Source organism: Geotrypetes seraphini, chromosome 4 (assembly GCF_902459505.1).
Source record: "Geotrypetes seraphini chromosome 4, aGeoSer1.1, whole genome shotgun sequence".
Taxonomy (NCBI): Eukaryota; Metazoa; Chordata; class Amphibia; order Gymnophiona; family Dermophiidae; genus Geotrypetes; species Geotrypetes seraphini.
In genome coordinates this window covers 267,537,243-267,552,169 of record NC_047087.1, presented here as the reverse complement: position 1 = coordinate 267,552,169, position 14,927 = coordinate 267,537,243, and the positions used below count along the sequence as shown (strand labels likewise).

The window sequence follows — 14,927 nt, the reverse complement described above, 5'->3', positions numbered from 1 at the left end:
GACGGGTCTTGCTGCCGTCCAGCCGACAGGCCCGCCTCATGGAAATGAGACGGGCCCGCCCCTTCCAGGCCCATCCCCGCTAAATCTAAGGCCTGATTGGCCAGGCTCTAGAAGCCTGGACCAATCAGGCCTTAGGATTAGTGGGGATGGGCGGACCCGCTATGCCCAAGGCCTGATTGGTCCAGGCTTCATTGTTCTCAGTAACTTTTGGCCTATAAAATCAACAAAGCATATTAACCCAAAGTTTATCTCTCTGTTCAGCTTCAAGAAGCATTAGGGAAAAGGAATTCACCAATTTTCTTCTTTTTTTCATGGGTCAATAATAATAATAATAATTTTATTCTTATATACCACCCAAGCCATAGTAGTTTGAGGCGGTTTACAATAAGAGGAGCTGGACAATCAGAGAAGATAGGTACAAAGTAAGGTTTTAAGTACATGAAGCGGATAAAGGAATAAGAGAGCTGGAACATGCTGCAAACACTCAGCGAGAATAGGGGCACTGGACAGACATCAATACAAGTAGGCCGAGAAGAGCGGAAATGAGAGATCGTGGTAAAAATCAGATGGAGTGAAGTGATAGGGCAATGGAAGCAATTACGTTACAAATCGGTTGAACAAGTTTGAACAAGTTCATGACATAAAGCAAATCCGCATAATGGACCTAAATGGAAAATGCCTACACCATATTCCATGTGTCCTAGGGTACAGCTGATGCTAATAGAGGATGGGACAGCACAAACAACCTGGTCTCTCTTCATTGGCCCAGTTGGATATTTCCATCACATGACCCCCTATTTCAGGTGCTTCATTTGTCCAGCTCAATAGATCAGAGCTCAGAGTGAGCTGCTTAACCTCAGGTCCTCTCCTCCTGAGAATACAATATCAGCTTGACCAGATAGAAGACTTTCACATGCACATGTACCATGCACATGTACCCTGGTTTTTCTTGAGTTTACTTAGGTCCAATTTAAACACTGTGGCATGAAAATAACAACCAAAGATGAATCCTGTTTTCATAGAAAACAAGCTAGGCTTACCATGTATTCCTTGCCTGTCAGCCATCTTAGGGAGAGAAACGTTTTCCCTGTGCTCAATTTTATATTAGCACTGCATTTATGTTTCTCTTGTCATTCCCTAAAATTCACATAGAATGCTAATCAGTATGAGCTGATGTAAATCCTTGTGCCTAAAAGTTCAGTATGGATCCTGGTTTTATGTGGTAACCTATAAACAGTGCCCCACTTGGAACACCATTTATAGAGTACTGTTTGGTGCTGATATTTGCAGGTTCTATAAATAGTGCTTAAGTTTGCTTACATATATCATTTGGGACTTAAGAGTACGTTTTGCATTGCTATACAGTGGAATCCTGTTCCTGGACATAGCAACATTTTGGTGCTTCACAGAGATGTGTCCTACCTAACTATGCAATTAGAGAATGACTTGGTAAAATTTGTCACGACACCGTCCCTGTGGATAACCGCAGGAAACCATCCCATGTCATTCTTTAGTGTCTATTTCAGCCTCAGTCCTTCTACACCAGCATTCTTCAGTGCAAGGCTTGAGGATCAGTGGCTGTGCCTATTCATACTCTAATTCTTATGTGAGCCAAGTATAGGATAATGATTGGCTCTTAGGCATTGGTGGAATAAGGCATTATGACATCACATTATCTGCTCTGGATACCAGAGACTGTTATTCTTTAGTGTCTATCTCAACTTCAGTTCTTCTACAACCAGCATTCTTCAATGCAAGGCTTGAGGGTCAGTGGCTGTGCCCATTTATACTCTGATTCTCCCCTTCTTAAAGAATGACATGGGGAAGGTTTCCCACCGTTATCTGTAGAGACAGGGACAAATTCCAATGAAAAGCTTGGTGTTCAGCCTGCTGCTGTACCTTGTGGTTAGCACAGCTGGCTTAGAAGCTACAGAACTGGTTTCAAGTCCCAGTGCAGCATCTACACCAACTTCTATCAATACATCTTTTTGTACCACAAAACCACCTGTGGGAGCTGCTCTGTGAGATACATCTGTGACAACTTTCTGTAGGACAGTTTGACACAGAGGCCCTGAGCAGATTGAAAGGAGAACACAGAACACTCATATTAACAAACTCTTTTATATAAAATGTATAGAATAATATCGTAACAATATAGAATAAAAATATAAAATAAAACCTATATAATCATCAATAGCACATAAAAATAAATTATGATAAAAAAAGAAATAAAAATATAAAAAAGTGTCAAAAATAAGATTAATAAAAAAAAAAAACTATATACACTTAACAAAAAGGGTTAGGGAAGTTGGATAGAACACTGTGGTCAAAGGGGAAGAAGAGAGGGAGACTACCCCAAGAGTTCCAGGAGCTGTATCAGGAGGTGGGGCAAACTATGGGTGCTGAGAGGTGTGGGGTTCTCAGATCCTAGCATTCTCTAGGGTGGCATAAATGCACCCTTGACCATGCTAGAGCTCTCCACAGCCACCTCTGGTGCCTGTAGAATGTGGTTAATAGTTTTCCACATCATAGCCAGCTCTTTCAGCATAGCGTCAATTCCAGAGGCAGGTGCAGGCAAAGGTGGGTTTCAACTGGCTCTTGAACTGGCAGAGAACATAAGAACTGCCGCTACTGGGTCAGACCAGCGGTCCATCATGCCCAGCAGTCCGCTCACGCGGCAGACCTCTGGTCAAAGACCAGCGCCCTGACTAAGACTATTCCTATCAGCATACGTCCTTGTTCCGCAGGAACTTGTCTAACTTTGTCTTGAATCCCTGGAGGGTGTTTTCCCCTATAACAGACTCCGGAAGAGCTTTCAAGTTTTCCACCACTCTCTGGGTGAAGAAGAACTTCCTTACGTTTGTACGGAATCTATCCCCTTCCAACTTTAGAGAGTGCCCTCTCGTTCTCCCCAACTTGGAGAGGGTGAACAACCTATCTTTATCTACTAAGTCTATCCCCTTCAGTACCTTGAATGTTTCAATCATGTCCCCTCTCAATCTCCTCTGTTCGAGGGAGAAGAGGGGAAATGGGGAGTGGTGCAGGAAGTCATTGTCCTCTCCCTCAGAGGGGACATAAGAACATAAGAATTGTCATACTGGGACAGAACGAAGGTCCATCAAGCCCAGTATCAGCCCAGGTCCCAAGAACCTAGCTAGATCCCAAGTAGTAAAACAGATTTCATGCTGCTTATCCTAAGACTAAGCAGATTTCCCCAAGCTATTTCAATAATGGCCTAAGGACTTCTCTTTTAGAAAATTAGCTAAAACCTTTTTAAAACCCTGCTAAGCTAACTGATTTCACCACATTCTCTGGCAAAAAAATTCCAGAGTTTAATTATACATTGTGTGAAGAAATATTTTCTCCAGTTTGTTTTAAATCTACTACTTAGTACCTTTATCACATGCCTCTTAGTCCTAGTATTTTGGAAAGAGTAAACAAGTAATTCACATATACCCTTTTCACTCCATTCAGTATTTTACAGACCTCTATCATATTACCCATGAGCTGTTTCTTTTCCAAGCTGAAGAGCCCTTAGTCACTTTAGCCTTTCCTCATAGGGAAGTTGTCCCATCCCTTTTAGCATTTTCATCATCCTGTACTTTGTAGCACCATAGATGAGTACCTGCCCCCAAGTAACTACCACAGAGATGAGTGAGACGTGGAGAGGGAGCCAATGGTTTCTGCATTGTTTCTCACCTGCTTTTGTCTCCAGTTGATGTCTCACCCCCTGGGAGGTAATTCTATTTGTTCTGTTGTAGATACCAGCTCCTTTTCTCAGATTTTCCATCTGTATGGAGACAACATGTAGAAAAAGAGAAGGCGAGGGAGGTTGAGTGGCAGGTACATGACAGATGTTTCACAATGCTACCTAGTTATTCACACTGAGGAATGACAATACTGTTCTGCCCCCATATTCATGAAAACAGGCTGTTTGTGTTGAAATTTATGTTTAAAATGGCTTTTGACAGGTATGCATTGCCTGTAGCAGGTTATTCCAACTGTCCCTTTAAGAATGAGCTCCTAAAGCTCTCCCTGTGTATTGTGGGATGCTTTCTAGGGGTTGCTGACTTTCTAGTACAGGGCTGGATGCCTCTGTTATTCTCTACTGTTCTTTCTCTGTCTGAACAGTAGCTAGCTCTAGGGCTATATAGCAATTAAAAATTATATTGACATGATTAATTACAATTAAAAATTTTGATTGCATGATTTATCGCATACAGTGTCCCCAGTACAGTGCAATATAGAGATAGCAGATGTAAATTCCGAAGATTGATACATTTCAATTACTAAACTAAAAATGAAATCATTTATCTTACCTTTGCTGTCTGGTGATTTTATCTTTCTAATTTCTCATTTTCTGACTCTGGTGCTGCATCTCTGTACATGCAGCACAGTTCTGTGCTGTCAACTCTGTTTCCAGAGCCTTCTTATTCACTGTTTATTTATTTTTCTCCTCCTTTACTTTCTGCTCTAAACCAATCTTTCACATTAAACTCTTCCATTTTTCTTCCTCCATTTCAAAAATATCTAGTTTTCATTTCTTCCATTCCCTTCCTTTCTCCTCATTCATGGGCACAATCTCCTCCCATCTCTTCCTTTCCTTTTCCTTCCATCTTCCCTCCCCATCTCTTCCCTCTATCTATGGTCCACCACTTCTTCCCTTCTCTTTCTCCACCACTGTCACAATTATTCACCTTCCCTCTCCTCCATCCACGGTCACCATCTTCTTTTTTCTGTCTATTTCCAACTTCTCTCCTTTTCAAATATCACCCCCCATCCACATCTCTCTGTTTCTTCTGACACCTCTTCCTGCCTTTCTGAACCTTCACCACCCTCCACCCCCATTCTCTCACTCTCCTATCTGCCCTCTGAATACCTGCTTCTCTCAAATAACTAAAGCCTCTTTCTTTAGCAGCCATTCCATGTCTCCTTTCTCCTCACCACACAGGCCCTATCTCGCAGTCAAGTATCTGTTTCTTCTCCCCCTCCCCCCCACCCCGACATTGCATCATTCTCCCCCTTGTCCATTGCCCTTGCCTCATGATTGATTCCCTTGCTTCTGCCCCCAGGTGGCCCTCTAACCTGCTGGTTCCTTCTTCACAGTGTCAGCAACTGAAACAGGGAACCACCTGCCAACCCCTGCCTATGCAAGAACAGGAAGTTACATCATAGGAGGCAGGACTTGCTAGAGAGAGAGAGTCTCTGGAGCTGGCAAGTGGTGTCCTTCATCAATCTCTGACACCATGAAGAATAGACCGGCAGGTTAGAGGGATGCCTGGGGGCAGGAGTAAGGGAATCAATCGCAAGGTGAGGGTGGATGACAAGGGAAAGAATGATGCTGTGTCCAGGGAGAGAGGAAAACTAGCAGGTTCGAAGGTTGTCCTGGGGGAAGAGAAATGGAATCAAGAGATGTGGAACTCGGGCTGACTCATGGTATGATACTAGCACAAAAAAAAGCCCTGAGGAAGAGAAACTTGCATTAATGTGTGTTAAAATTTTTAAGAGGCATTTGGCGCTCTTTTTCACAGGTGTCCTGGACCAAATCCTCAACTGGTCCACTGTATAGGTTAAGCAAGCCCTGCTTATGGGTCTGCCTCTTCCTCCCTCCTGCATCTTATCTGACAGCATGCAGCTCATCTCTGCCCTCTCCTCCTGAGAAAGTGGACTCTCTTTCTTACCCTACCTTTAGTTCCCATATTTTCCTTTCTCTACAACAGGGGTGTCAAAGTCCCTCCTCGAGGGTCGCAATCCAGTTGCATGAGATCTATTTGCATGCACTACTTTCATTGTATGCTAATAGATCTCATGCGTATTCATTGGGGAAATCGTGAAAACCCGACTGGATTGCGGCCCTCGAGGAGGGACTTTGACACCCCTGCTCTACAAGCATTCCCATCCAAACTTCCCTTTTCCTTTAAACCCATTCTCCATAATAAAGCAACTAATTCTACTAACTTTCCACACCCATCTCCCTACAATATCTATTGAGCTGTAAATATCCAGTGCAAAGACTCCATTTCCAGTTTCAACCTCTCTCTATGCCGCAAGTACTTTTCTACTTACATTGCAATAAACAATTGAAATTCAGGAAAAGAGAGTCATCTTTGAAGATGTCGCAGTTTTGTGGGGTAATCTACCTGGGTATTAAATGCATGTGAATGTTTTATGAAGCTAGAAACACAATGATTTAGTACAAAATGCATATTAGTGCTTACATAATAAACAGGAAAAATAATGATTTGATCTACTGAACAATTTAGTTGACCAGAATTAGAGTCCTTCCTGAATTATAGGATGAAATTCAAATAGTTGTGGTTCGTACACTCAGGACTGCAATCTGTGGGGCATAAATGATTGGTGGCTGACCAGTGGGACATAACTGATTGATAAGGTTATACATAAATTATAATTTCACAGAAACTGCAGGTCCTACAATATTGCAATTTTTATATGGCTCTAATCCTAGAAATATCAGACCTAAAAAATGGTAGTGACATTTTATGTATGTAGATCTGCCGTCTTAGCTAGTTCTCTAGTAGGGATATTTCAGGCCAGTTGTGGTTTCTAGCTTCCATTCCCAATGCAGTATGGTATAGCTCTTGTTTCTATGTGCTGTGTTATCAATTCACTCATATAACAGGAAAGGGTTAGAAGAAATTGAGAACATACCTAAAATGTCCTTACTAAAACTAGATAATATGGCATAAAATTTCATCACCATTCTTTGGCCTAGATTCACAAACCTCACGGATCTGATCCGATCCGATCCGTGGGCGATCCGATCCGTGAGGTGGCTGGGTGCCTGATTCACAATGTGTCCGAATGCTAATTAGGCCAATCAGTGGCACGCCCCAAACCGACCACACGGATCACAGAAGAGCGATCCTGACGCATGCGCAGACCATCTTCTTTGCCTGTAGATGGTCTGTGCATGGGCTTGCTCTCCGAAAATTACTTTGCTTTCCATGAACTTTTTCTTCCTCGCGCATTGATTTTTTTTTTCTCACGAGCCTGTGGTTTTAACCCGAGGGTTTAAGGCGGGGTTGCATTGCGGCGTGTTCTGGAACAGAACAGAACATGCCGCAGTCCAGCCCCACTTTAAACCCATGGGTTAAAACCATGGGCTCGAAGTGTGGCAGGGCGGCAGAGAGCAGGTCTGCTTTCGGAGCACTTTTGCCCAGTTCCCCCTAGATCAGGGGTGTCAAAGTCTCTCCTTGAGGGCTGTAATCCAGTCGGGTTTTCAAGATTTTCCTAATGAATATGCATGAGATATATTAGCATACAATGACAGCAGTGCATGCAAATAGATCTCATGCATATTCATTAGGGAAATCCTGAAAACCCAACTGGATTCTAGCCCTCGAGGAGGGACTTTGACACCCCTGCCCTAGATTTTATAGTTCCTTTTTTTTTGATGGGAGCAAGCTGACTCTTCTGCAAACTTCTAATTTAGCATTCAGGCTGGAAAAGTGCACCTTCTTACTGCAGATTAGCGCTTGCTGCTTGACAATTGCAGGAGAGTCGGGGCAGAGAGCAGGATTTTTGCACAAGCGACTGGTCCTCAGCAGTTGCTTGTTTTTGGATTGGCCATCCCAGTCGGTGTGCCTGAATTTGTTTCATGAATCAAGGCCCTTCCTCCTGTGTGTGCCGTTTCCCCTCATTTGCATGTGCGGATCGGATCGGATGTGGATATGCTTGGGAGGAAGGTTAGTGAATGGGGTCAGGGTTGCAAAGTGGTCGGGACATGATCGGTGGGCTTTAGTGAAACTAGCCCAGGGGTGGGCAATTCTGGTCCTCGAGGGCCAGAATCCAGTCGGGTTTTCAGGATTTCCCCAATGAATATGCATGAGATCTATTTGCATGTACTGCTTTCAATGCATATTCATTGGGGGAAATCCTGAAACCCGACTGGATTCCGGCCTCAAGGACCGGAGTTGCCCACCCCTGATAGCCCTTTAGGTTTTGCACAGTGGCATCATAAGTTCACACATTCTGATTATAACAAGCTGGTATTTGCATTTCAAACTTACTATTCAGCCCTGATCCGTGACCTCCAATTACTACTGCTAAGATATTTGTTTTCCTTTTTGACTTTCCAATAGCATTAATTGCAGCAATGCTATTTAGAGTAGTTATTTACTGTGTGATTGCTGATAAATTTAACACATAAGCCTAATATTTGTGTCAAAAAAACAGTGTTTCCAACCATATATCTTGTGTCATGCTGCAACTTATTAAAGACAAAAATAAAGGTCTTTTGTTTTAAATATAAAGGTCTCTCTGTGTGTTCAGATCACTTCTGCCTACGCTTTATATAGTGTGTACTCTGTGGAAGAAAAGACAGTCTAATGAAACCTGTGCTCTTTGGAATCCATTTCCTATGGAAAAAAAAAAACAATTCCAAGTAAAGAAAGCAGCTAAGCAGTCTTACTAGAATTCTCCACTTGCCAGGTGACATCTGAAATGTATGACATTCTCAGAGATGCCAAGTCTCACTCATTAGGACTGTGACACACTCATATGAGCCCTATTTCTCACTCAGCAGAGCTTCAGTACTAGTGTACTTATCTTGAATCAAGATTCTTGATCATAGCTTTCATGAGAGAGAAGCCTTAGAGAAGTAAACCAAGTGGTCTAACCAGTAGGAAGAAATCTGATCATACCTTCCTGCCTGTTTTGTATTTTTCTGGGGGGGGGGGGGGTCACCTGACATGGGGACAGAATATTTCCCTATCCCCATAGTTAACCATGGGAAACCATCCCATGTTATTCTTTAGTGTCTATCTCAACCTCAGTCCTTCTACATCAGCATTCTTCAGTGCAAGGCTTGAGGGTCAGTGGCTGTGCCTATTCATACTCTGATTCTTATGTGAGCCAAGTATAGGATAATAAAGCCATTATGACATCCCTGATGCGATTGGCTCTTAGGCATTATGACATCACAATATCTGCTCTGGATACCAGAGACTGTCATTCTGTAGTGTCTATCTCAACCTTGGTCCTTCTACAACAGCAAGCTTCAATGCAAGGCTTGAGAGTCAGTGGCTGTGCCATTCATACTCTGATTCTTCCCTATCTCCTTAAAGAACGACGCGGGGATGGTTTCCCGCGGTTAAGCATGGGGTCGGGAACAAATTATGTCCTCGTGTCATTCTCTAGGTCTCAGTGTTCCCTCTAAGGCTAAGCCCTCTAAATTGATTTGGGCTGAGGTAGTGGGGCATGCAAAGGCAAGCAATATTTGAAAATTATACCAAATTGTATATTAAAAAATTGAGAATTTTTTAAAAAAAATTTTTATTGATTGATTGATTTTCGTTTAAGTACATAATTGTGCTTAACAGGAAATATACAGAAATTACTACATCCAGTTAACTATTGGATTTGGAAATTATAATTAAAGCCAAAGCTGGCTTAAGAAACAATTTACCTTAATACATAGTCCTCAAATAAAGGAGGAAAGAGACAAGAAAAAAATTCTTCCAGGAAAGAAAACAACTTATTAATATTATTAAAGGAAATTAGAGCAGATTAAGTTTGGCTTTAATTACAGACTTGAGTTACTCTATTATTCACTGGGGTGCAAAAGAAATCCTTTTCCCTTCTAAAAAGAAACGCAGCTGATCAGGGTCATAAAATATATACTCATTATTCTGAAACAATACAAAACACTTGCATGGAAACCTTAACTGAAAAGAGGCACCCAAGGAAATCACTTTATCACGAAAACGTAAAAATTATTTTCTTCTTAATTGAGTCCATCAAACTGGAAATAAAATATAAAACTGTACATAAACTATATTTATAATCATATACGTATTAAAACAATATTAAAAAGTAACTTAAATAGGAATATAGTGATGTGAAAAAGTTTTAAACCCTTCCCCTCTCCATTCTCAATATGTCACACTGCACTACAACTTTAAAATAGCAATGTTTTTGCCAAAGGGCCACCAGACTTCAGTTCCACTAGCCTTTAGTTTGCTGATTGCCAAACATACCCCCTCCCCTTTTACTAAGCTGTGGTAGAGGTCTCTACCGTGACCCAGAGCGCTAAATGCTCCAACACTCATAGTAATTCTATGAGTGTTTAACATTCAGCGCTCTGAGCCGCAGTAGACACCTCTACCACAGCTTAGTAAAAGGGGAGGATGGTTAGAGCAGCCAGCTGAGAACTAGAGCTCAAATACCACTGATATTGCTTTGGACAAGCCACTTAATCCTCCATTGCCTCAGATACAAAACTTAAAAATTATAAGCCCTCCAAGAACATGAAAAATACCTACTATACTTAATGTAACTTGCCTTGAGCTATAACACAAGAAGAGAGAATAATATATATAAGTAGATGTTAATTTGGGGAATGCACTGCCTACTTATAACTTAGCTGTGTATAATATTTAAGAACAGACACTTAGAACATTTAAGGAGGAACTAGAATTTTATTTTTATAGAGCAAAATGTGTTTATATGATTATGCAGGCAATGCAGTAATTTTAGTTACAATTTAGGTTTGTTTAAACAAGGGAAATGTGCCACAAGATAAAATATTGTTAGAGAAGCAGAATTATTAATTTAAGCTCGATTAAAAGCACCTCACTCGGAGTGCCTTCTGCCCCCTTAGTCTCGCTTGCCCTGTGTAGAGTGGGAAGGGGGAGAGTTTGGTTGCTGATACTCTTCTTCTGTACATGCTTGTTATATTATTGTATATGATGCATCACTGATTGTACTGTGCACCCATGGGTGCATTGGCGTATTTACTGCTGTTTGCATCAATAAAAAATTGTTTGAACCTAAAAAATAAAAAAAGTACCTCACTATGATAAAGGCCCAGGAAGTCTGTTTGCAGAGTAGATAATGTCCTTGCTAGAAGAAAAGTTCTTCAGTTGCAGATTAGCTGGGAGCACATGGCATCTTGGATGTAGAGGAGCTCCTGGAACCCTCTGTAGGAGTATGGTTTGGGAGATCTAAATTTTGGGGCTGGGGTCCCTCAGGGTAAAGATCTGAGATAAAGAAAACTCAAAACCAGTATAACCATGAGGGTGTAGTCGGGAGAGAGGAGTCTCAACCACTCCTGTGTCAGGAGAGAGGAGTCTCAACCACCCATGTGGTGGTGGGGAAACAGCACGACCCACAGGGCGAATCAGAAGTCTCTGGAAGGAGTGGAATGAAGGAGTAATGCCACCTTCCAAAGAATAAGGAACTAAGGGGAGAGTATCCCTTGCGGTTGTTCCTCTCCATATGATGGGAAAACTATCCTGATCTCTTTTTGAGGGTCTTGTGCATAAGCAATGAAGTTCGGGAAAGATGTGGTGTATCTCCAAGGACCTGGAAACAGGACTACCCCAACCAGAGACTGTTTTTCAATTTCTATGTTTCACACTGGGGGAAGTGGACCCTGCTCTGCCAACTGAACTGGCTACTGAATGGACAGTGCAGAGTCCAAAGGACTACAGAAGGAGGTAATTGTTCCTATACCCTAGGAGTACCTTTGGGAACCCTGGGTGGAGCAGGGGAGGACTATAGCGAAAAAGCTTCCAAGGTTGAGTACATCAGAGTGTTATCTCTAACACTTAGTATGGAACCTATGGAAACTTTGGTACCCCTATGTTCCTATCTATGTTATGGTGGTAGTTGAGACCCAGAGGGAAGCCTTGATCTGAGAGGAAATCTTCATTCGAATGTGACCTGATCCAACCTGCAAGGATTACACCCCGTAAGATGCCAGTATCGGGGTGATGCAGCAACAATGGCTCGATTGGCAAGTCGGGCACACCATCCACAAACATTTTGTAGTTATGGCGGACAGACATTATACTAAGAAATTTTTTAGTGTTACTCGTACCTTACCTGGGGGATATTTAGTGAAGAAGCCCAACCCATTATGGTATGGGTGAAACAGTTTGACCATGGACAGAAGTAAGTTCTGTATATTTAATTAGAGGAGTAGTGGAGTGGGATATAGGCAGTTGTAGGAGCCTGTTGGTTTAGGAAAAGATATATTCTTGTGTTGGCTTTTGAGATGATATGTACAGATAATGTTGTGAGTTACAATACTCCCCCGAAATTTGCAAGGATTCTGTTCCAGGAACACCAAAGAATTTTGAAAAACCACAAATGCAGTTTAAAGGGCTGATCGAAGGCAGGAGAGGGCAGCTGGGGTGCTGGCGGATGATGAAAATCATTTGCGGTATTTTCCAACTACCTCTTCCTGGTACTAAAGTCAGGGTACACCAATCAGGAGCTGCTTTGGTACACCAGATAGCATGTCAAAGCAGCTCCTGATTGGTGTAACCATGACTTTAGTACCAGGAAGTGGTGGTCAAAAAATACCGCAAATAACTGAGTCTGTGATTCGCGAACCGCAAATTTGCAGGGGTTTACTGTATAAGTATGTGTTATGCAAAAAATATAAGGAAGAATGTTAACGTATTTGAAATAAAGTTGCATTATTAGAACTATGTTCGATTACAAAAAATAGATAATTCTAAATCTAATAGATGCTGGCATTGTCATATTAATATAGGAACTTTGGATCATCTGTTATATTTTTGTCCATTGATACTTAGTTTCTGGAAGTCAATTTGGGGACAAATAAATCTTATTCTTGAGTCATCTATTCCCTTAACCTATGAAGCTGTAATTTATGGTACATTACTACATGTTAAGCCTACTTTAGATAAGTATAAAAGTCGCCTTTTCCTGATCATGACAGGAATAGCTGTTCAACTGATCACACATAATTGGAAGAACCATGATAGGATTAATTACCCTTTTTGATGGGTAAATGTGTGTACCACATATAAGTATGAAAGAATGATGGCGGAACATTTGGGGACTAGTAAGTCCTTTAATGATGTATGGAGTTCATTGACTACTTTTGTTGCATTACAATAAGGGTCATGTTTCTTCTCTTTTCATTAGATTTCTTTACACATCCAGGGAGGGTGGGTGGGTGGGGGGAGGGAGGGAAATGTACTTTGAGGAGTTAAATTATTTAATTATAATATTGAAATCCCATCATATGTTTTATTGTATTAATAATTAAGATGAGGATGGGAGTAAATGATTGTTTAATGTAATAATTGTATAGTTAGTGTGTTCTACGCAGTATTTTATGATTTATCAATTGTATTGCACTATCAAAGTTTGACAATCAATAAAGATTTAAACAACAACAAAAAAAAGAACTATGATATCTTAAATGTTGTGTGATATTTGACAGACGTGTATGGGCATGGAACTTTAAGGAAGTATTAAGGCTTTGCAGTTTGTTGAATGAGTAGTTGGAAGATAAGATGTGGAAAGAAACATTCAATGTGCTGCTAATATGGGTAATGTTCTATTATCACATTGAGATGAATACAGGAAAACTTAATGAAAGTTAAATTCATATAATGTTCTACTAATAGAAATAATCTGTTATCACATTGTTAAGAGAACTTAAATGTAAATCCCAACAAATTGTGTGATAAGAAATGCATAATGAGAGTATGAGTGCAGAAGAGAAGAGTGTTTACCCTTTATTAGATGAAGGAAAACATTATGATTCTAAAAGATAAAGAAACAATAAATACTATGTTGGAAAATGTGTACCCATGAAATGGGAACCTTATGAGGAGATTCTAATGTTAATTTGGTATAATACTGGTTATGTAGGAGTTTATAAAACTTGTTAAGCTGTATTGGAACCCACAAGTAAATTAATGCGATTTACCTAGATCGCTATATGGGATATGAGGGGTAGGTGTAGAAGTACCCTCTGGGGACAGAAGAAAAATGATTTTTGGGTGGTTTGGGAAATCATTTTTTTGGTTAAGGAGGAGAAGAGTGTGACCCAATGTTCCCTCTAAGCCAGGGATGTCAAAGTCCCTTCTCAAGGGCCGCAATCCAGTTGGGTTTTCAGGATTTCCCCCAATGAATATGCATGAAATCTATCAGCATACAATGAAAGCAGTGCATGCAAATAGATCTCATGCATATTCATTGGGGAAATCCTGAGAACTAGACTGGATTGCGGCCCTCAAAGAGGGACTTTGACACCCCTGCTCTAAGCTGTGCAGATGCACACCTCTTTTGAAGACCCTACGCAGCAATTTAGGACTGCTGCATACCAGGACTAGCATTTTCCCACCTCCCTGCCGCCACTATCCTAAATGAGCGGCAGAAGTGGCAAAACAGCATCGATCGGCAACGTGCCCACTCCCTCCCGTGGAGCCCCACTTGCAGCCCCAGAACTGGAAGATGACGACTGAGGGGCGTGACCAGCAGCCATGCAGACTGAACTGTGAGTGCAGACCAAGGAGAATGAGATGGGCTGTTTTGCAGCTGCTCCTGCTCATTTAGAGAAGCAACAGCAGTGGTTGGGGTGGCCATTGGAGGGAGGATGGGAAGGCAAAAGAAGCAGCAGCCAGGGTAAAGAAGAGACAATAGGCAGATGTAATGAAAGATGGAGGAGATGAGAGAGAGGAAGATACTGGATGGAAAGGGAGAGAGGGGCAGGTGCTTTATAAAAGATGGAAGAGAAAGAGGGCAGATGGTAGGTGATTGAAGGGGGATGTGAAAGGGGAGACCCTGAATGAAAAGGAGACACTCTATGATTGTGGGGGGAGATAAAGAGGTGGCCAACACTGGATGGAAGGGGATACAGACAGGAGGAAGATAATGGATGGAAGGGGAGAAAGAGGGAGGGGGCAGATAATGATAATGATAATAACAGTTTATATACCACAGAACCATGAAGTTCTATGCGGTTTACAATGATTAAAAAAGATACAGATTGAGTAGTACTAACAAAGTTAAGATTTAGTGGTCAGTTATTGTGGGGAAAGATTGTGCAGTGTAGCTGCCTAAGTACTTTAGGAACAAATATGTTTTTAAGTGTCTCCTAAATTCCCCATAAGTATTCGCAAGCATGAGTAATTGTT

General features: G+C 41.5%; 1 protein-coding gene across 3 annotated transcripts in view; it reads right to left on the bottom strand.

Annotated features, from left to right (window-relative positions):
* Positions 1–14,927, bottom strand: part of LOC117359614 — a 387,942-nt gene that overhangs the window by 359,043 nt on the left and 13,972 nt on the right. For all 3 annotated transcript variants that reach the window (XR_004539280.1, XR_004539279.1, XM_033942757.1), the window contains exon 2: positions 3,700–3,790. The gene's annotated coding sequence lies outside the window, so the exon portion shown is untranslated. The remainder of the gene's footprint in view (positions 1–3,699; positions 3,791–14,927) is intronic.